This window comes from Balaenoptera ricei, chromosome 16 (genome assembly GCF_028023285.1).
Source record: "Balaenoptera ricei isolate mBalRic1 chromosome 16, mBalRic1.hap2, whole genome shotgun sequence".
Classification (NCBI taxonomy): domain Eukaryota; kingdom Metazoa; phylum Chordata; class Mammalia; order Artiodactyla; family Balaenopteridae; genus Balaenoptera; species Balaenoptera ricei.
The window spans coordinates 116,353,092-116,376,135 of record NC_082654.1 but is presented as its reverse complement, the minus strand read 5'-3'; the positions used below and the strand labels follow the sequence as shown (position 1 = coordinate 116,376,135).

Below are 23,044 nucleotides of genomic sequence, written 5' to 3'. Positions count from 1 at the left end.
TTGGGGATTGAGAAACCTCCTGCCTCCTTGGAGTGGATGTGGGGTGCTGATGTGGGCGATCTCTGCACAAGTTTCTTTTCTATTCTGTTTTTGCTGGCCAGCAACCCTTCTTCCTTTCCTTTCACCCTTGCCAGAAGGATTTCTCAGTTTAAACTTTGGGGTTAAGAGATAACCCGCTGGCACATTTAAATAAGTGCTGTGTGATACAGAATGAGATTTAGAAGGCCTTGGAACAAATTTGACCCAGGTTTACGGTGTGATGCTCTCAAGGGGAACTCTTTGAAGGGAACAAACCAAATGTTGCTTATGCAAGGGCATTCCCAAGCCAGACTTTTCCCATCGAAGTCTGGGGCTCTGTTTGGCACCTGCCAGTCTGGTCTGGCCTGCTGAAAGTACCAGGGATGGTTGCCTGGGGTCCTGAGGAGATTGAAGAAAAAGAGGGATATCCCATGTAGAGGACTTAATTCCAGGAAGTGTCCTAGAGGCTCCTATATCTTCTCTGCTAGTCCTTATGAAAGCTCTCCTAGAGAGTGACACTATTAGCACCATTAATTGTGCAGATGAGGAAACCAAGGTAGAGAATGGGGTACGTTACCGAAACTCACATGGCCAGAAAGTTGCTGGGATTAGAATCTCATTGGCTGCAAAATTCCCACTCCAGGAAAGAAGACTAACCTTTTCTTTCTTTTTTTGCCCCAGGTTTCCTCCCTGCAGTATTCTGATCACATAACACCTCTCAGTATTCTCTGAGGAGACCATACCCTTTCTAACATCCAAGCCTTTACGCTAAAAGGTGCCTCTGCCTGAATGTTCTAAAGAAGCTCACTTCAGAATCAGATGATGTTAACTCCTCCCCTGGGCAGCCTTCAGCACCTCTCCAGGCACAGGTGGTCAGGGGATCCCTGGACACTAAGAACTTGAAAAATGCTACGATAAACTATCCATTCGTTTATCTGTCTATCTCCCACTGCCAGCGGCTGTCTTAGGTCCTAGTTGGCTATACAACTCTGGTTATAGCACTGAGCAAGAGTTTAAAAAAATAAATTAAAAAAAAAAACCAGTCAAATACTGAAGCATCAAAGTCAAATAAGCCAATTACGGGGGGAGGAAAAGGAAATACATATATTATATATTTTTATATATTATTATATATAATTTATAGAGATTATGTATATTCTCTTTTAAGAAATGACAAATCACTTTTCTTTCTCTTCACAGCTCTCCTAAAGGGAGAAAAGAGTTCAGTTTTGTTTTTTTTTCCTGGCCATGCCACTCAGCATGCGGGATCTTAGTTCCCCAACCAGGGATCGAACCCGTGCCCCGTGCAGTGGAAGGGGGGAGTCTTAACAACTGGACCGCCAGGGAATTCCCAAGTTCAAATTATTTTTGAGAGCTTATGGTAAAGGCCGACTCATGAGAGCTGTACTAAAACTTCAGCTTTACGGCACTTCTAGGGAATGAGTCACCATAGAACACTAAAGTTTATGCTCTTGAGCAAAACAACTACAACAAAATTTAAGTTAACCACTGAGTATAGAACGTGTTCTATGAACATGTTAAACACTTTTTCCACATCTTTCAAGGCACAAGAGACATGGTCTAACCCAGGTCACCACCATGAACGTGAATGACAATGCTACACGGCCTCCGGAGATGTGAGTGGCAGCAGCCCCAGACAACTATCAGTTTTTACACCTTTTTATAATTCTCCCATCAGGTTTTCAACTGTGTTTCATGCTGATGATGTCAGAGCAGCTGGCCTAAGTATCCCTTCTCCAAGCTTCTAACGTGCCACTTCTAGTTGGCCATAGACTTAAGTGCCAGGTAAGCAAACTTCTAAAGCTGAGCAACAGAAGAAAACACACAGGTTCCAAGGAAGTGCCTTGCTCATAAATACATGGACTGGAAAGGGTTATCTTCCAACAAAGCAAGCAGAGGCAGCGCAGTGTGTGACTGCCAGGAAGAATGGCCATGTCAAGATGGCACTGTCGCCTGGTCATTACTTCTCTAGGCAGCCAGAATCTCACGGGCATGGATGGTAACTACAGACATAGAACTTTTTGCTTAGCTAATTCAAATGACCTATGAAATAGGAGAATGTCTTGAGCATCTTTTTCCGGCTAAAGCTATTGATAGTGATTCTGCACCAGCTGGCAATGAGAAGGTAAGCTCCGTTCTCGATGTCCCTGGCCACTTCCTAGTAAGACTTGAGAAGATTCATTATTAAGATGACTTTCTCCCCTGAAAAAAGTGTTTCATGGACCTCCCTGGTGGCGCAGTGGTTAAGAATCCGCCTGCCAATGCAGGGGACACAGGTTCGAGCCCTGGGCCGGGAAGATCCCACATGCCGCGGAGCAACTAAGCCCGTGCACCACAACTACTGAGCCTGCACTCTAGAGCCCATGAGCCACAACTACTGAGCCCGCATGCCTAGAGCCCGTGCTCCGCAACAAGAGAAGCCACCGCAATGAGAAGCCCACACACCGCAACGAAGAGTAGCCCCCGCTCACTGCAACTAGAGAAAGCCCGCGTGCAGCAACGAGGACCCAACACAGCCATAAATAAATAAATAAATTTTTTTTAAAAAAAACTGTTTCACTTGTTGTGCTGCAAGGGCTTTGTAAAACTCATAAGCACTGTTTAATTAAGTAGGGAATTTATCCCTGAGCACAACTGAGTTGTAATGAATTAACAGATACCCGTGAGTAATTCCTCAAAATTTAGGGAAGGCTATTTTTTTAAACCTACTACCTCAAGATTTCATTCCAGTCAATTTTGATAACCCCTAGACTATAAGTTTAAAAATTCAAGTGTTGAAGTCAGTATTCATTTACTTATTCGTTCATTCTTTCCTTCGTTTGTACCTTTAGTTAGCACGCGCTGTATTCTGTACTGGATTTTAAAATGTAAGAGATACAGTTCTGCCCTCCGAAAACCTCACCGTTTGGGGGATATATTATCAATAGTTTCCTATGGCTGCTGTAACAAATTACCACAAACTCAGTGGCTTAAAATGACACAGATGTATCATCTAGATGTTCCAGAGGTCAGAAATCCTAAATGGGTCTTACAGGCTAAAACCACAGCGTTGGCCAGGCTACGTTCCTTCCGGAGGCTCTAGGGAGAATCATTCCCTTGTCTTTTCCAGTTACTAGAGGCCATCCACCACATTCCTTGGCTCACAGCCTCTTCCTTCATCTTCAAAGCGTATCATTTCAACCTCTGCTTCTATCCTCCCATCTCCTTCTCTGTTACTATGACCTTTCTTCTTATAAGGACCCTGATGACTACACAGGGCCCACTGGATAATCCAGGACAATCTCCCCAGCTCAAGGTCCTTAATTTAATCACATCTGCACAGTCCCTTTGCCATATATGGTAATATATTCACACGTTTGGGGATTAGGACATGGATGTCTTCGGGGGAGCCATTAATCCGCCTCCCATAAGGAGACTGATGGAAATAAAACCATGAATCTCAGCAAGAGATTCCACTCTTTATTCTTTAAGTCCTCTCTCTGAATCTCACTGACTCTTAACAAAATTCCTAAAAAGCTTAGTTACCTGCTAAACGATGTCACAGCAAGGTGCACCACAATGTAGAAGAATGGAGGACATATTAGGGTCCTAACTTCAGGATACATATTAACACTGGAACAGGAAACATACAAATAAAATGCAGACTTGCCACAGTACAAAACCGTAATCTTAAAAAAAAAACAAGAAAGTGTATTCAAGAAGGCAGAAAAGTGTATGAAGAATTTTAGAAGCACTTCAACTTTTAAATGTTTTACAATATGCTCAATCTGATACTGATTTTTAAAGTGCATAAGCCTATGTATATTGTCACAGAAAAAAATGTAAAGATATAAACCAAGGATTAACAGTGATTATCACTAAAAAGTATTGCTGAAGAGTTAAAAATAGAGGTACTTATTTTTCTTACCCTTCCTTTTTAACTTTTTCTATAATGAATACATATTATCATTTCGACCAGAAAAATATATGCTGAAATATAATTTTTAATGATTTGGTAGTTAAAAGTATAGGCTTCAGTTCCCTGGAAATATTCAATTAAATTAGAATACACCTTTCGGCTATAAGGCCACTTTTTTTTTTTTAAGTCTTCATTGAATTTGTTGTAATACTGCTTCTGTTTTATGTTTTATTTTTTGGCCACAAGGCATGTAGGATCTTAGCTCCCTGACCAGGGATGGAACCCGCACCCCCCGCATTGGAAGGCGAAGTCTTAACCACTGGACCACCAGGGAAGTCCCCACATTTGTGTGTTAACTATTTTATTTATTAATTAAAGATCTGTTCTATAATGCTACAAAGTAACATTCTGATTATTAATTGACCCTCTCAGCTGCAGGGAAATGGATATCCTGGGATTAGTACTTTAATCACTGACCATTTACAGATTTTTAATGCATTTTAATATGGTTAAAATCAGACTTATGTATACATATACACACAATAGTTAACAGTTTTATGTGTGTAAATCACAAAATCAATCGATAGTTAAGATCCAAAGAAGGGCAACACAGGTAAGCTTAGCATTAGTATGTTCACACCCCAAAAAAGATAATAAAAGCAATACTCTACATTTTTACTCATTGAAATTTCATTCATATATGCACACTTCTCCATTCAGAGATGGGAAATTTAAACAGCACATTTTTCATGCATTTCTCATTCCTCCTGCTTTATGGGGTAAGAAAGAGAGAGGAGGAGAGAGGAAGAGGAAGAAAAACAGGAAAAGGAGAAAAATTTAAAAGGCAGGCAAGAGAAAAATCAAGCTTTGCCCTGGATACTTACCTGGATCAGCATTACACAGCAACACTTCGTTTTAAAAACACCATCTCCCCCCTCCTTTGATAGATTAGTCAAAAAAGCTACCACAGATTTTGCAAGGACTTTCAGAATATTAATCAACTTTACAACCAAACCAAAGAGAGATCTACATAATATTGATATGACAAAGGGCTCCTTGCTAAAGTATTTTGTCTTTCCATTAGAATTTAGTACTATCCTCCCAAGGCAGGTAATTTGGAGTGGGCGATAGTATTTTCCAGCTACGGTGAGGATGGGGGATGGTCTGCTTTCTCACTCAGAGGCTTGTTCTCTTTCTTAAACCCCCAACGGACATGGTGTACAGAGGCAGGGCTTTTCAGACCATGTAACTGACCAGCTCCCCTGAGGGCAGGAGGAAAAGAGGCTTTGCTCAGCAGCTGTTCAAGGTTCCCAGACTCCTGCAATCCTTGACAGCAAGCCCTTGGAGATGAGAGCCCAGGTCTGTCCTGTTTACACTGTGTCCCTAGAATCGGGGACATAATAGACATAACAGAGGTCCTTCACATGCACCTATCTGCTGAAATGCCACCTATTAATAAGCATAAGGGCCAATAAAATCCTAAATTTAAAGTGCATATTTCTATCGATTTGCAAGTTATGTCACCTTCTAACTCAAGAACATAAATGGAATATTCATATTATACTGAAGAGATGAATCAGTAACTCTGAAAAGTGTTGGAAAGATTTGGTTTTTATAATAAAATGAGGCGAAAACTGTACATAGGTAAATCAGATAAGAATCATAAAGAAGAGGGTGTCAGAAGTGGCCGGCACCCAGATTCTTAAATAGTTCCTTCTTTCCTAGTCCACTTTTCTGCTGATACTACTGATATTTAAAATGGAAAGGACAAAATTACACAAGAAATTTGTCATTTCATAGATACTTTTCAATTATTCCTAAAAGTACTTCAACAGCCAGAGCCATGCACAGCCACGTTTTCTAAAGTCATATAAAATGGTTATCATAGCCCATTTTTTATAAAGCGGTAGAAATTCCCTACAGACAGTTCAAGACTGTAAGTGACAGACTGCAATTGACTGTACCCTGGATGAGGGTACAATGACCTCTGTGACAATGGACAAGGGCACTAGAACAGCCAATAGTTGCCTCTAGCAGTCCAAGGGGTTGGGTTGGAAGACAGCATAATGTCGTGGGTGTTATGGAGTCCAAAGAGTCAGCCCTTTGTTAGCGGGGTGACTTGAGGGACAGCTTCCTGTGACCTCACTGAGGATCAGGTCCCTCATCCGTAACACTGCTGCATGTGCTCCCAATGCTTTTGAGATGATCAATATAAAGTGCCTGCCGCCTGCAAACCCCAGGAGAGCCCCAGGAGTTCAAATGCAGCAATCGGCACTTCTGGCCTCACTCAGGGAGCCAAAACCATTTTCTCATTTATGGACTTGATTTAGAGCCATGGCAAATAAACAATAACTGAGAGCAAAGCACTTTGCGAAAGACTTTGCTTCAAAACCATTCTGTTTTTTTTAACAGCCCACAAAGAGAAAGGGAAAAAGATTGAAAATGACCCAAAATTATTAGATATACAACAAAAGTATAAAGCTAAAACAAAGAGATTTTTACGTGAAATCAGCTTAAAATAAGTCAGCTTTCACTCACCTCAAACTTTGATCACATTGCTATCACAAAATAGCACAGAGCTTTTATTTTATTTTTTCTATTTCAAAGCCAAAAGCAAAAGTTGTATGTAATAAAATGTGGAATAGGACTCTATTAGTAATTAAATAAATGCATTTGGGTGTTCAAATACGCAACCTGTTTCTTATAGCAAACATTAGGAAAAATTGTGGCAACTGTTTTCCAAAAAATTTCAATAACTTCATCACATCACTAAAAATTTTATCACACATAAAAATGCAATCCAAAGAAAATTATTTGTTTGCTGTCACTAAGAGACACCAAAGGAAACACTCCATTGTTTCTGAATTTAAATTTTCATGTATTCCAAAACAGTTACATACCACCCATGTAATGGCTGCACTTCAATATTAAAGTTTTTAAAGAAAAACACAAAAAGTGAATAAGTGTGCTACCATTTTTCAGTTTTGTAAGCTGTTTAGAACTCGAAGTTTAATGTATTCCAGGATTATGACTGAACTCTGAAGATTTCTACTGTATTTTATACACCTTCTGATTAGTCATCATCAATCATCCAAAATATATAAAGACATAATATTTTTCAAGCCCTAAGTAAAACAATAAAAGTCTGGGTGTTTTTATTAAACAAGATGCATTGTGATGTTAACAAGAACAATAAGGCAATCCTATGAATGTTGCTTGGAGATGATTAAGATCTCACAGGCAAGAGAAAGAGGGACCGGATTTATCCACACAATTTTAACAACACAAAAGTGGACAAAAGGGCTTCCCTGGTGGCGCAGTGGTTGAGAATCTGCCTGCCAATGCAGGGAACACGGGTTCGAGCCCTGGTCTGGGAAGATCCCACATGCCGCGGAGCAGCTAGACCCGTGAGCCACAATTACTGAGCCTGCGTGCGTCTGGAGCCTGTGCTCCGCAACAAGAGAGGCCGCGACAGTGAGAGGCCCGCGCACCGCGATGAAGAGTGGCCCCCGCTTGCCACAACTGGAGAAAGCCCTCGCACAGAAACGAAGACCCAGCACAGCCAAAAATGAATAAATAAATAAAAATAAATGTACTAAAAAAAAAAAAAAAAAAAGTGGACAAAGTATTTTAAACAATGGTTTTAAAACACTGGACATTGAGCAACAAAGGACAGTGATTCCTGAACGACAGGAAACAAGCAAGGTAACCATACGAAGCTTACCGCCTGGATAGAATTTTCAGACTGGGGCCCAAAGAATGGGGAGCCAGGCAGAGGCTGGTGCTCTCGCTGAGTGGAGAAGATGGAGCCAGGAGTTCAAGGAGGCCAAGATGCCTGAAGTTTGCAGGGCAGAGTACCAGAGAGGAGAAGGCTGCAAAGACAGAGAACTCTGGAGATGTGCTGGGGCCCCCCCCCTTGAGTCTTCAGCTGACCAACCCACGTGTGTGAGGAAACCACTCAAGAACTACCTGAAAGGATGAGAGGGAATAATCCCCAAAGCTCACACAGGCTGGAAAGGCCTCCTTATGCTCCCACTAATCAGAGTGGGAAAACCTCGTAACTAACAGGACATTAGGTAGAGTATTTAGAAGGGTTTTACCCCAGTAGGCAGTAAAATTAGAGTAAATGCTGCTCTGGTTCTACCTAAGAAAGCTTAAAAGCAAGACATGAAAAGGTCAGACCCTTTCCAAGTGACTTAATTACATCCCATAACAAAGCTCAAGAATAAAAAAATATTCAGCACCCAACAAGATAAAATTCACTATGTCTGGCATCTAATCAGAAATTACCAGGCATGTAAAGAAGCAAGAAAATACAATCCACAACAAGGAGATAAATCAATTAGTAAAACTGACCCAGAACTAGCACTAACATGTTAGAATTAACACAAAAGGACATAAAAAATGGTTACTATGTGTTCAAAAAGCTCAAGGAAAATTTGAAAATTTTAAGATATTCAAATATCTTAGATATTTGATTAGATCAGATATCAAAGATACCCTAACTGAACTTCTAGAGATGAAAACTACAATGTCTGGGGTGAAACACACATTGCATGGGATAAACAGTACATCAGACAGTCACAGACTGCCAACTCTATGTCAGCATTCTATAAGTAATATTTCTTGACGACTTTCTTTTCCCCTTCATACTCTTAACCAATTTGCAGGAAAAAAAAAAAAATTAGTGTATTTAAAGTGATAGAGACTAAAAGGAATCACAGTGGGAAAAAATACTGGAAAAGGGGCTTTCCTGGTGGCGCAGTGGTTGAGAGTCCGCCTGCCAATGCAGGGGACACGGGTTCGAGCCCTGGTCTGGAAAGATCCCACATGCCGCGGAGCAACTGGGCCCGTGAGCCACAACTACTGAGCCTGCGCGTCTGGAGCCCGTGCCCCGCGACAAGAGAGACCGCGATAGTGAGAGGCCTGCACACCGCGATGAAGAGTGCCTCCGCTTGCCGCAACTAGAGAAACCCCTCGCACAGAAACGAAGACCCAATACAGCCAAAAATAAATAAATAAATAAATAAATTTTAAAAAACAAAGCAGGACAAAATTAAAAAAAAAAAAAAATACTGGAAAAAAATGAACAGAGCATCAGTGGAACAACTTCAAACTGTCTTAATGTGCATGTAAAAGGAGTCTCCAAAGGAGGAGGAACAGAAAAAATATTTGAAGAAATAATGGTTGAAAACTTTCTAAATCAAATGAAAACTATACATGCATAAATTTAAGAAGCTCAATGAACTCCAAGCATAAGACACATGAATAAAACAACACAGACATACACATCAAATTGCTTAAGACCAGCGTTCAAGAGAAAATCTTTAAAACAACTAAAGAAAAAAAATACACATTATTTACAGAGCAACAAAGGTAATGATGATCACCAATTTCTCACCAGAGACAAAGTAAGCCAGAAGACAGTGGAATATCTTAAAAGTAATGAAAGAAAAAAAAAAAAAAATGGCCAACCTATAATTATTTATCCAATGACACTATCTTTAAAAATGAAGGCAAAATAAGAATATTCAAGGGTAAGAAATGTTAAAAGAAATTTTTCAAACAGGATAAAAGTAATTACCCAGGATGATCTCACCGTCTCAAGATCCTTAACTTAATCACATTTGTGAAGAACCTTCTGTCATGTAAGGTAACACTCACAGGGTCCAGGAATAAGGACATGGACACTTTTGGAGGCTATTATTCTGCCTACTATACACCCCATATGAAGAAATTACTAAAAATGTTACATTAAAAAATAATGCAAGATAATACATAATATATTTTTTTTAAAACCAGTGGAAACTGAGTATGACTGAGAAGAAACAAACATAAAAAAAACTGAGACTCCTTTGGGCTTTGATTCCTGGAACATTCTCCTTTAACCTGCAGATTTAGTAATTTAAGATTTTTTTTTCTTAGACTACTGCTCAATTATTATGTAATAATGGTACTTTAAATGTGTAGATAGTACCAAATTTATTAAATTTTTTAGTTAGTTCATTATTTTATCTATATCCCCAAATATTCATATGTTCAAGATAGAGGAGAAAAATTCAAGAACCCTCTCACTAACAATGATTTCTATTCAAGGGCAACTAATATTTGGGCATCTGCACTAAATCTCCAAATCTCTGCCATATACCAAGTTATGGAGTTCAGCCCAGCAAAAAGAGCGATCATGCCATCTGCCCCAGAAGCAGCAGTAACTCTGAAAGATCATGAAGGAAGTGCAAACACAACCAGGTGTAGGACATTTCTGCAGGTTTCAAGTACAATCTTTTGTTTGATTCACTTTCCTGAACAAATGTATTTGTGATATTAATAATGGAGCTATAAATAAAAATTACTGAGTTGAATTTAAATAAATTAAAGGAGACTAAACATTCAAGCAATGACCATCCAAAAAAAAAAAAATTGTCTTTTTCTTAACCACTCCAAGCATATACTTGATTCTGCAACAAACAATATTTACATATTTATAATATTGCAAATGCTCTTTTTTAAAAAAGAAATCAAAAGCAATCAAAAAAAGTGATCTGAAAAAAGCCCAAGGCTCCTGCCTTCTTACATCAAGTGCTCTATCAATCAAATTAATTTTAAGGACAAATTGAAATTAAGCTAATTTAACTCTATGACAATATTGTGTATGTAGTATTTCTTGATAAATTTCTTTTCCCTTTCATACTCTTAACCAATTTGCAGACTTTTATGCTAAGTGGATTTATGGCCCATCAAGAATTTCAGTAACTCTAATATACATTTTTTTCCTTACATGAAATGCTTCAATGCATGACCAAACTGACCTATTATAACATTTTAGAATTAGTAATGCAATTTCAGATTTTGAGAAGCTGCAAATGAGTAAAATTAATCTTCCACTTGCATCCATATACCCATGCCAGTAAAAATTAGAATCAAGGCTTCCCATTCAACAGTAAAGTCACATTTTTAACACAACCTTGGAGGTATAACTTTCATCCCAAGTTAATAATTTGTCATGGTATTAACCATCCCCCAACACATCTAAATAGAAGTTCCACAGTCTTACAAATAGGCTTTCTCATCCTATAATTTATAAATTATCTAAATAACCATAATTAAGCAAATAAATGGAAGACATTTTTAAAAACATACAATTTAATATTACTTCTCCATCCAAATACTACCTAACTGGGAATAACAGTTCTCATCCTTAGTGTAGAACACCACATTTAGAGAAACAAGGACCATCTACAGAACTAATTCTCTTTAGTGATAACACCAGGTTCACCAGTGGTGAAATATTTCACTTGACTCTCCTCCAAGCAAAGTTAGGGGCTATTTAAAAACCAAAATCAGGGCTTTGAAGCCACTGTATTTGTTCACCGACTTCATCTATTTCCATTTAATGATTAAAACTCTGTTTAACAGAGGCCAAACCCATTTGGCCATCGTTTGAGTTCCAGAGATGCCAGGCCAACATTTAGTTTCACATGAGAGACCCCACTGACAAGCACACACTGAAACTTCCCTTACCAGGGGCTGCTAATCATTATCATGAGAAGAGATGAGAATGCTGATGGGCTCGCTGAAAATTAACTGACTCCACATACGGAGAACCTCATTACCTCGACCTCAGCTTCCCTTTTTCGAGCTTGATGATCACAAGAGAAAGTGTGCCCGTTTACACTGATGTCTCTAGGACTCCTGCCAGGACTACTGATTACTACACAATTTTTTTTTAAGTTTTTATTGGAGTATAATTGATTTACAATGTTGTGTTAGTTTCTGCTGTACAGCAAAGTGAATCAGTTATACGTATACATATATCCACTCTTTTTTTTTTTTCTTTTTTGGCCACGCCGCACGGCATATGGGATCCTAGTCCCCGACCAGGGATCGAACCCGCGCCCCCTGCATTTGAAGCACGGAGTCTTAACCACTGGACTGCCAGGGAAGTCCCTAGCCACTCGTTTTTAGATTCTTTTCCCATATAGGCCATTACAGAGGATTGAGAAGAGTTCCCTGTGCTTATAAGTTATCTATTTTATATATAGTAGTGTGTATATGCCAATCCCAATCTCCCAATTTATCCCTCCCCCAACCCTTTCCCCCTGGTAGCCATAAGTTTGTTTTCTACATCTGTGACTCTATTTCTGTTTTGTAAATAAGTTCATATGTACCATTTTTTTAGATTCCACATATAAGCGATATCATATGATATTTGTCTTTCTCTGACTTACTTCACTCAGTATGACAATCTCTAGGTCCTACTTTCTAACCAACTCTCTCCCAGAGACGACACAAAAGTAATGCTGCAAAGGAGTAATTAATCCAATAGGTGAACTATCTAGGGCCACAAGTTGCAGTATTCGGTATGCTGCTCATGTCCTAGGGCCAACCACCTCAAAGAGTCCAACAGCCTCCACTGCATTCAACTATAAAATAGAAATCTGATATCCATGAAGTTGTCACAACAACGGAAACCAAGAAAGTGCATTATACCAAGTTTCAGAAGTTTGCACCATCTAAAGATAATTCAAACAAAAATATGCTTTTAAAAATCTCAAAAATGCACTTTTCCCCAAGTAATTATTCGAGATCTAAACAATTTTAACTAAAATAATGATTTTTACTTTCCCCACTTTGTGTGAGTTAGTTATTATTTGTTCCTTTACCTTTGAAAGGACTCTGAAGTATCTATCACAAAAGCTGGTCAAACATGCCAGCTGAAAATAATGAATTCAGAGTTTACACATTTAGTCATGTTCTTGATCAGACACAAAGCCAAAAAAGAAACAAACATAATGGAATTAAGCTTATAAGGAAATAAAAGAGTATATTAATATACATTATAGAAAAAGAGGTAAGTATATGTAGCAGAATTTATACCAAAATTAAACATAATTCTAACAAAGTCAGAGAAGCAAAAAATCCACATGTAATTCATGTAGGAACTTTAAAAATCACATAGTTAAGCTAACATTAATATTAAATTTTAAAAATTAGGTCCTTCGTTTTTGGCATATCAAATATTCATATTTCATGGGTCCAAAGCACAAGTAATTCTTATCTTGTATATGCTGTCCTGGCAAACAAATAAGCATTTAGCTGATTCTTGGCCCTTCCTTTATACTTCCTTCCTTTCAAAACTACTGCTATTTAGGGTTGCATCAAAAGAAAAAACAAACAAAAGGAGAAAATTCAGAAACTGAACGATAAGAATATGCCTGAAAAATAAGAATGCCTGTTTGTCTGACATGTTTATAATGGCTGCTGCATTTTAAAAGAGAATACTGCAGTCTCTTTATAAAAAGTATATAACTTCAGAATTGACTGAAACAATTAAGTTCAACTTTAAGAGCTTAAAATTTTCTCATTTTCACCTTACCTCTGTGTGCAGCAAGACGGAAGAAGAAGAGTGGATTTAGAGCCCAGAGATTTAAGTTCTGCTCAGGGTTCTAAAATAAACCAGGTGAGCTAACTTGAGCTAATCCCTTAAACTACCCTCTCTGAACCTCCGCTTTCCTTAACTGTGGAATTATTATGACCTCAACAAATCTTCATAGCTCCTTCTGCTTCTTATAAGGGATTAACAACTCTGAATTCAATCAATCCTGCCTCCCATTTGCCACCCGATAAGAAATCTGTCCATTCAAATGTCGAGAAAATGGAATTCATTTTAAAACTAGCTATTTTTAAATACACATAACATAATATAAATTTTAGTTATTTTTTAAAATAAAACCCTTATTCTAAACCATCCAACGTAGTCCAAATTCAAATACAAATTATTCAATGTTTTTAATTCTATAGGTCAGGGACTTCCCTGGTGGTCCAGTGGCTAAAACTCCGCATTTCCAATGCAGGGGGCCTGGGTTCAATCCATGGTCAGGGAACTAGATCTCACATGCCGCAACTAAGACCCGGTGCAGCCAAATAAATACATAAATAAAAATATTTTTTTAAAAAATTCTATAGGTCAGCATTCCTCTCAAATATTGTAGGTAACCAAGAAGCTAAAACCCTTATCTCATGAGGAGTGAACCCCCTCTCATCCAGACCCAGTAGACTGACACCTTCAAATTTCTTACAATTTTTGTACTTTACTGCCAAAACTTCTAGAAAGCTAACCTTGAAAATGACATGAGAAGTTTTAGCATTAAAAATGAGTATTATAATTCATGATGTTCATTAAAGAAACCTAAAAATAGGGGCCCCACTCCCAAAATTATTTGTCTTGATACATTTTATGAATGTTTTCAGAATGTTAATTTCTAAAATTGATTTACACAGTGCTCTCTGCACTAGACATCTGTATTTGCATTAGTTTCCTATTGCTGCTATAACAAATTACCACAAACTTAATGGCTTAAAACAACACAAATTCATAATCTTACAGTTTTCAAGGCCAGAAGTCCAAAATGAGTTTTACTGGGCTAAAATCAAGGTGTTGGCAGGGCTGCATTCTTTCTGGAAGCTCCAGCACAAAATCTGTTTCTTTGCGTCTTCCAGCTTCTAGAGGCTACACACATTCCTTGCCTCTCAGTCCCCTCCATCTTTAAAGCCAATCAGGGTCAACTGTGTTTTTCTCACAGGTGTCCCTCTAACTCTCCTGCCTCCCTGTTTCACTCATCACCTTTGTGATTACAATGGGCTCACCTGGATAATCCAGAGTAATCCCCCGACTTCAAAGTCAGCTGTTTAACAAACTGAATTCTACCTGTAACCCTAATTTTCCCTTGTCATGGTAACAGAGTCACAGGTTCTGGGGATTAGGATGTGGACAACTTTAGGAGACTTCCACCTAGCACAACATCTATTATCTAGTGCTGAGAGAGCCTACCGACAGACTGCAAGACGGACAAGCCCTGTGGGAATCAATTTAACGGGGATGCCAAAGAAGATAAAACTATAATTCAGTGGGAAAAAATATAAACACAAGAACACTTAGCAACAAAAGGCAGATGTATAGGGAATATTTTTTAATAATAATTCAAAATATGGTCGACTGAAGCCACATGCTGTTAGAGATAAGAGTCCTACATACTTGAACATTATTTTGAGGAAAGACCTAGTATAATATGCCACAAGAAATGAGGTCATTATCAGTTACAACTTTAGGAACTGATGGGATCTTAAGAGATCATATAGTCACTGAAACTAGTGGTCCACTGAGATGCAGGGAGATTATAACTTTTATAAGATCACTTGGTTAGGTCATTTCACAAAAAGGCCTTTAGCCCAATTTCTTGATTTCTGGTCAAAATATTATATGAGACAGCACAAAGAATAAATTAAGTTCAGTATAGTGTATTTAAGAAATCAAAGTAACATTTGAAAATACTGACTGCAGACCTTTCCAATTATAAGTTCTGCTTAATGCTTAAATGGTTAGAATGTTTAGCCATTTAGCAAATTCACCTTTGTACAATAACCTGCTGCTCAAAGATGTTATACATTTGAGACCCCGTATTTCATTCATCTAGTTTACACTACGTCACTGAGATCTTACTACGTGCCAAGCAAGTCCTAGGCGCGAAAGACATACAGCAGCGAACAGCAACAACAACAAAGTCCTGCTCTCATGGATCTTCAATTCTTGTGAAGAATCAGGAAACAGATGCAAAACAGCTAAATAAGTGTATCATATGTCAGGGAGAGGCTCTATTTACTATTACAGGGATAGGAAGGAAGCCTACAGACATGCATGCTCAACATCACTTGAAAACAAACACGATGTGCAATGTTAAGAGTTCATGACAAGATGGAGATAAAAGATCTAATGTTTTAAGAAAACTCAAACACACAAGCATTGTTATAAAACTGACTCCTTTCTCAACTCCTAACTAAAACTTAATACCAATTAAAATCAAAATCAAGACAGAGTGGAATGGGCAAAAGAACAGACATATAGATCAATGGAACAGAATAAAAAGCCCAGAAACAAGACCCACACAAATATAAACAACTGACTTTTGGAAAAGGCACAAAGGCAATTCAATGGAAAAAGAACAGTCTTTTCGACAAATGGTGCTAGTACAACTGGATATCCAATTAGATATCCAATATCTATCTAACCTAAACTTAGATCTTACAACTTAACAAAAAAATTAACACAAAATGAGTCACAGACCTAAATATAAAATGCAAAACTATAAAGTTTCCAGAAGAAAAGATAGGAGAAAATCTACATGACCTTGGGTTTAGCGGTGAGGTTTTTACATGCCAAAAACACAATCTAAGAAAGAAAACATAGGGAAGTTGGACTTAATAAAATTTAAAACTTCTCTGTGAAGGATACAATTAAGAAAACAAAGAAACAAGCCAAAGATTGGGAGAAAATATTTGCAGAACACATATCTGATAAAGGAGTTGTATACAAAGTATGCAAAGATTTTTTTTTTAATTTATTTATTTATTTTTGGCTGCTTTGGTTCTTCGTTGCCGTGCGTGGCTTTCTCTAGTTGCGGTGAGAGGGGCTACTCTTTGTTGCAGTGCACAGCTTTCTCACGGTGGTGGCTTCTCTTGTTGTGGAGCACGGGCTCTAGGCACGTGGGCTTCAGTAGTTGCGGCACATAGGCTCAGTAGTTGTGGCTCGCGGGCTCTAGAGCGCAGGCTCAGTAGTGGTGCCACACAGGCTTAGTTGCTCCACAGCATGTGGGATCTTCCTGGACCATGGCTCGAACCCGTGTCCCCTGCATTGGCAGGCAGATTCTTAACCACTGTGCCACCAGGGAAGCCCTCGCAAAGAATTTTTAAAACTCAACAATAAGAAAACAACCCAATTTAAAAATGGGCGAAAGATTTGAACAAACACCTCACCAAAGAAGATATATAGATGGCAAATAAACAAAAGAAAAGTTGGTCAACATCATACATCAGTAGGAAAACACAAACTAAAACAATAATGAGGTACCATTACACATCTACTAGAATGGCTAAAATCCAAAACACTTCCAATGTGAAGTTCTGATGAAAATGTAGGACAACAGGAACTCTCAGTCACTGCTGGTAGGAAGGCAAAATGGCACACAGCCACTTTGGAATATGGTTTGGCGTGTCATAAAGCTGAAGGTGGTCTTACCATACAACCCAGAAATCTTGCTCCTAGGAATTTATCCAATTCATTTGAAAATATATGTCCATACAAACACCTGCATGAGAATGTTTATACAAGTTTTATTCATAATGGTCAAAAAATATAAACAATCTCAACACGTAAATGTATAAAAAAAATTGTCTTCCATATAATGGAATACTACTAAGAAAAACAAAGAGTGAACTATGTAAAGCCATGCAAAAACATGGATGAATCAAATGCACACAGCTAAGTAAAAGAAGCCAGTCAGAAAAGGCCACGTGCTATGTGATTACATTCATGTGACCTTCTGAAAAAGGTAATATTATAAAGATAGTAAACACACCAGTCACTGCCAGGAGGTTGGGAAGAGGTGAGGGTTGAATAGGTAAAGTACATGGGATTTTTAGGATGGTGAAACTATTCTGTATATTATCATGGTGGACACATGACATTGTGCATTTGTCAAAACCCATAAAACTTTACAGCATACACAGAAAACCTAAAGTATGCAAATTTTAAATTATTTATGAGGATGGAGAATCCCAGGATGGAATGCAGACTGTGACAAAGGGATCTAACAAATGTGTGAAATAAACTCACTTAAGGGGGAAGAGGGAAGTGCTGACCTTAGAAATAAGTGCAGTGTGTAAGGGTAAAGGCAAAAGGAACTGCACATAAGCTCTGTTGATAAAATTATTTCTCACGGGGGGGCGGTATTAGTAAACAATTCTAAAACCACTATATACTGCATACTAGAGTTGAACAATTACATAAATGAATGGTGGATCCTGAGAGCCAGGTTTCTCATTGTTGGAGCAGGTGTTTACCAACAAGGGAAAAAAGTTCCAGTGACCCATATGGTAACAGATGAGAGTTGGAGCTATCAGTTCTGAGCTCGTGTTTAGCTTAAACAGAAACACATAAATACGAGTGTATACGGGTTACTATACACAATATAGCTCCTTGCTTGCTCTGTCAGCGGAGAGAGCCTAGAAGCAACACAGATCACAGATTTAGTGGCAATGAGCACACCAGATCTTGGTTTCCAATACCATTCTCCAATAAAAGAAACCAGGGCTCCTCAGAGAAATGGCTGGTTCTAGGGCTGACCAAGGAATATAAAAGATGAGCATAGCCATCTTGCAGTGCTAGAAAGTAAGAAAGTGCTCAAAAAAAAAAAAAAAAAAAAAAGGCACAACAATGGGGGTATGTGAAAGGGACATAGGAGCCAAGTCAAAAAGCTCCCAATGGCCAAAGCTAGAACAATCTGAGCACCAAAATAAAGAAGTACTGCCTTCTACCCCAAAGTATAAAATAAATATCCATGGTCTACACTGATATAAATAAATGATTGAATAAAGAAATAAAAGGGGGAGAAGAGACCAATCACCCACGCGAAAGAATTCCAAAATATTACATGGGCTCTCCCCTCTCAGGGAGGTGCAGCAGAAGTCCCTACTGAAGTGTGGACTGCACATTGGGACTTCCTTCCAGTAACCAGTATGGAAAGGGGAAATGTTTAAAAGAATAATATTAGAGTGGAGAAACCTGACAAATACTACGTCAGCCAGGTGATCAAGATTAGCATCAACAGTGACAGGTCATACTGATGGTATGTGATGAGAACGGTACTTCACCTCTCTGGTCTTCCTCCCCAAAACTCATCACCCCAGCCGAACCATGAGAAAAAACTCAGACAAACCCCAGCTGAGGGACATTCTACAAAATACCTAACCAGTACTCCTCAAAACTGTCAAGATCATCAACAACGAGGGAAGTCTGATAAACTGTCAGCCGAAAGAAGCCTAAGGAGACGTGACAATTAACGTAACGTGGTATTGTGGATGGGATCCTGGAACAGAAAAAGTACATTAGGTAAAAAAGAAGGAAATCTGAATAAAATTAAGGACTCTGGGTCAAAATAATACATCATTATTGGTTCACTAACTATGAAAATATACCACACTGATGTAAGATGTTAATAATAAGGGGAAACTGGGTGTGGGATATACAGGAACTCTGTACTATATTCACAACTATGCTGTAAATCTAAAATTGCTCTAAAATAAAAAGTTTACTTTAAAAAATTCGACTAAAATGAATTAAAAATTCTCACCAGTGGGGAAAATAAGAATCCTCCATTATTTCCCTAGGTATCAAGTGAAACACATCTAAAAGTCTGACACATTCCTTACATATTAAAAATTAAATAAAAGCTGATACATTTACAAGGCAGGAGGCCAATACATTATCATTTTTTAAAGCCTATCATTTTCTAAAAAGTACAAACATCCTCTGGATTGCAAAACTGATACTTTAATATTGATTTTTTTTCTTAAGTATTTGAAACCACTGATAACAGGACAACAAATTAAATTACAATAATAAGAGGACCATTCATTTTAGGTAAAACTGTGGTCAACTGTGGGTGTCATTTGGAGCTAGGTTTTTCCTGCAGATACGAGAGCCATTGAATACTGAGTTGCAGAGGTGACTCCTCCAGGACTGGTCACCAGGGTGGTGATGTTCTACAAGCATCACCCACTACCTGGAGGAGCAACAGGCCAGCTTCCTACACTCTACACTGAAGGCTGAGAACAGGTACTGTATTATTCGGCCCATAAATATTTCTTTTTAATCTGGACTTGGTACCCATAATAAAAATCGGGAGACTGTTCAACTAGATATACTTCGATAAAATTTTTTAAAAATTGAGAAATCAAATTTCTACCTTTCTGTTTGAACATTAGGAAGATCTGGCCACACCTGGCTGCACTTCCCCAGGGCAGCGACCTGACGCAGCAGAGCAGAGCTGTCTGCTGTAGGCCAGGCACCGCCTCTATAGTTTGCCTGGACCCCCCAGCACTCCCTATTTTTAATATCCCAACACACTTCACTTATTACTTACAGCTCTACAACCGGCCACCCCATTACTCCTGAAATTTGAAAAACAATAACCTCGGAGACACAGCAACGATATCCATAAGCTAATACAAATATTATTATTTTGGGGGTTTCATGACCCAGAAGTATCCTGAATTATACTGGTAATAATGGGCAACCCTACTAAAAATACCAACACAGCATTAATTGTTTAATTCTGGTTCAAGAAAGAAATCATGGATTAGGAAGGGTATGTAATAGATAAGACAAGATACAAATACACACACTGTGCTAATTCCCATTTACCTTTAGGAATCCAGAATAAATAATGGGATGGTCATGGGCTCATTAAGTGAGACAGAGAGGAACAAGGCTCTGGGCACTGTGTGGGCTTCCCGTCTTGGAGCTGAAATAAGGGACAAACCAACTGGGCTGCTCGCTAGAGTGCTAACCCTCCAGAGGCTCTAAAACCTCTAGGGCGGGCTTCCCTGGTGGCGCAGTGGTTGAGAGTCTGCCTGCCAATGCGGGAGACACGGGTTCGAGCCCTGGTCTGGGAAGATCCCACATGCCGCGGAGCAACTAGGCCCGTGAGCCACAATTACTGAGCCTGCGCGTCTGGAGCCTGTGCTCGGCAACAAGTGAGGCCGCGGTGGTGAGAGGCCCGCGCACCGCGATGAAGAGTGGCCCCCGCTTGCCACAACCAGAGAAAGCCCTCGCACAGAAACGAAGACCCAACACAGCCATAAATAAAAATTAAAAATAAATAAAAAAATAAAAATAAATAAAATAAAACCTCTAGGGCACTAAAACATCACCCGATGTAATAAGATGGAGAAAACAGTATTGACCAGAACCCGGTTCAGAGAGGATGCTGCACGTTCCAGAGAAAATAACTTGATAACCTTCTGTGCATAAAGAGTGAACTCCACAAAGGACAGGTAAAGAGTCTTCTAGAGAGAGCAGGACTAACGAGTGGGTGGGTTTGCTTCACTAAGGTGGAAGATGCAAGTTTGGGCAGCAGCAAAATTTCCTGAAACAAGAAAAAAGAGGCCTGGAGCTGCCACCAGAGGGCTGACTTCACCCTTCCCCCATGCACTGCCCTGCCTCTCCAGGCACTATCCACACAGCAAATATCTAAAGAATCTGGGCCAAACCATGAGCCTGGAGCACTCACTTTTCTTGACATTTTCTATTTCCATTACATATATCCAGTTAGTCACAACCATTCAAATCCAAGAGACAAGATCATGAGCAAACCTCAGATACAGAAGAACACTACAAGTTATTATCAAACTTTATACTCGTATCTAATAAAGGAGTCACAAAACAGCCAAACATGTCACGGCCATAGTGATATATACTCTAAGGATAAATCAAAGTTGAAAGTTTCCATTTTAAACTTTAAGAACGAAATTATTCTTCAAAATATATCCAAAGGATAACTTTTGAATCAACCTGCAAGAGATCTATGAAAGTGTAAGTATAAGCACTGAATTAAAAACCAATACTACAACAGCACATCTATACATTTTAAACTAAAAGATGACTAAAATAATCTAAAAGGCAAAGATAAAGTAAGCAGCATAATTGCCATATATTACCGTTACAGTAAAACAAGTGTCATTTATAAAAAGCCTGCAGTACCTAAGAACGCTCTGAATAATTCAGCTATATTTTCAAATTGTTTCCAAGCCTTTAATTTGGTGCTGAATAATCTGGATCAACGAACTTTGTTTTCCAATTATTTATTCACTTGCTTAGTCTTTATAAAGCTTCTCCTGAAAAGTACTGTGGTTAGGAAAACTACGACTGCACATCCTACACCATCCTTTCTACAGCCATATCATGTTTAAGAATGCACATTTACAATATTCACTGGATAATTTACAATCTAGAATAAAATGAGCTTTCCGTAATAATTTACAAGTAGTCAAGGACTTACTATATTAGATGGAGAAGGCTCCATCACCTAAAAAAGCTGAATGTCATATCAAGACAATGGGTCCCACTAACAGAAACGAAATACATAAGACTCTAAATCTACAGAAACAAAAAGCAGGCATGAGCTTCCATTCCAAAAGTAGGCTTCACTTTAGGAAAATAGTTCACTATATGATTTCTTTGAATAGCTACATCATCTAATGCATTCAAATTGTGGCTTAATTTTGATATCTGAGGAGCGAGAGTTAATGCTTTCCAGTGCTGTGTATCACTACATTATTTATTTTTAATTGTGGTAAAATACGCATAACATAAAAATTTACCATTTTAACCATTTTTAAGTGTGCAGTTCACTGTCATTGAGTACATTCACACTGTTGGGCAACCATCACCACCATCCACCAGGTGGTTTTCACCTAGGACTGTTTCATCTTTCCCGTCTGAAGCTACTCATTAAAAAGTAACGCTCAACTTCCCTTCCCCCCCCATACCCTGACAACCACCATTCTACTTTCTGTCTCCTTTAACTTGACTACTCTGGGTGCCTCACATAAGAGGAGCCATACAATATTTGTCCTTTTGTGACTGGCTTATTTCACTTAGCATAATATCATCAAGGGTTCATCCATGTTGTAGCATGTGTCAGACACCAGAGTTCCAAAATAGTTACATCAGATTCCGCCAGTGCAACAGCTGTCTAGGTGGGAAGACAGATCCCTGGAGCTTTCTACTCTGCCATCTTCTCTCTAGCTCCCCCAGTCCATTGCATTCCATTTCGTAAATTCTATGAGAACACAATCCACGTTGACCCAAAGAACCACTCTATTTATTGCAAATCAACTGAAAGGGCAGATATTTTGATATTTAAGAAGTTACTGTGAGAGAATATGCTTTTTTACTTGTTGCCATAATTATATATCTAGACTATTTTAAAGTTCAATCCTAGCCAAAATATTTTTCTCTTAAAACATCAAGGAGTAATGTTGCAAAATGAAAACCAAAAATGTAAGTACAGCTCTTGTATGAAAAATTCATTGAAAGCCAAGGAATAATTTGCAACAAAACCACAAATGAAGTTCCATATAAATTACCTTAAAAGTTATTCCCTCTAAAACTTAACGTCTCATGGCATGTTTTCCTCCATATCCTTAAAATTAAAATTCGAAAAATAGGGATCATTTGATGAAAAAAAAAAAAAAACAAGAACTCTGAGA

At 38.5% G+C, this 23,044-nt stretch overlaps 1 protein-coding gene across 3 annotated transcripts in view; it reads right to left on the bottom strand.

Moving 5' to 3' along the window:
• Positions 1 to 23,044, bottom strand: part of BICC1 (BicC family RNA binding protein 1) — a 300,346-nt gene that overhangs the window by 246,226 nt on the left and 31,076 nt on the right. The gene's annotated exons all lie outside the window — the stretch shown is intronic.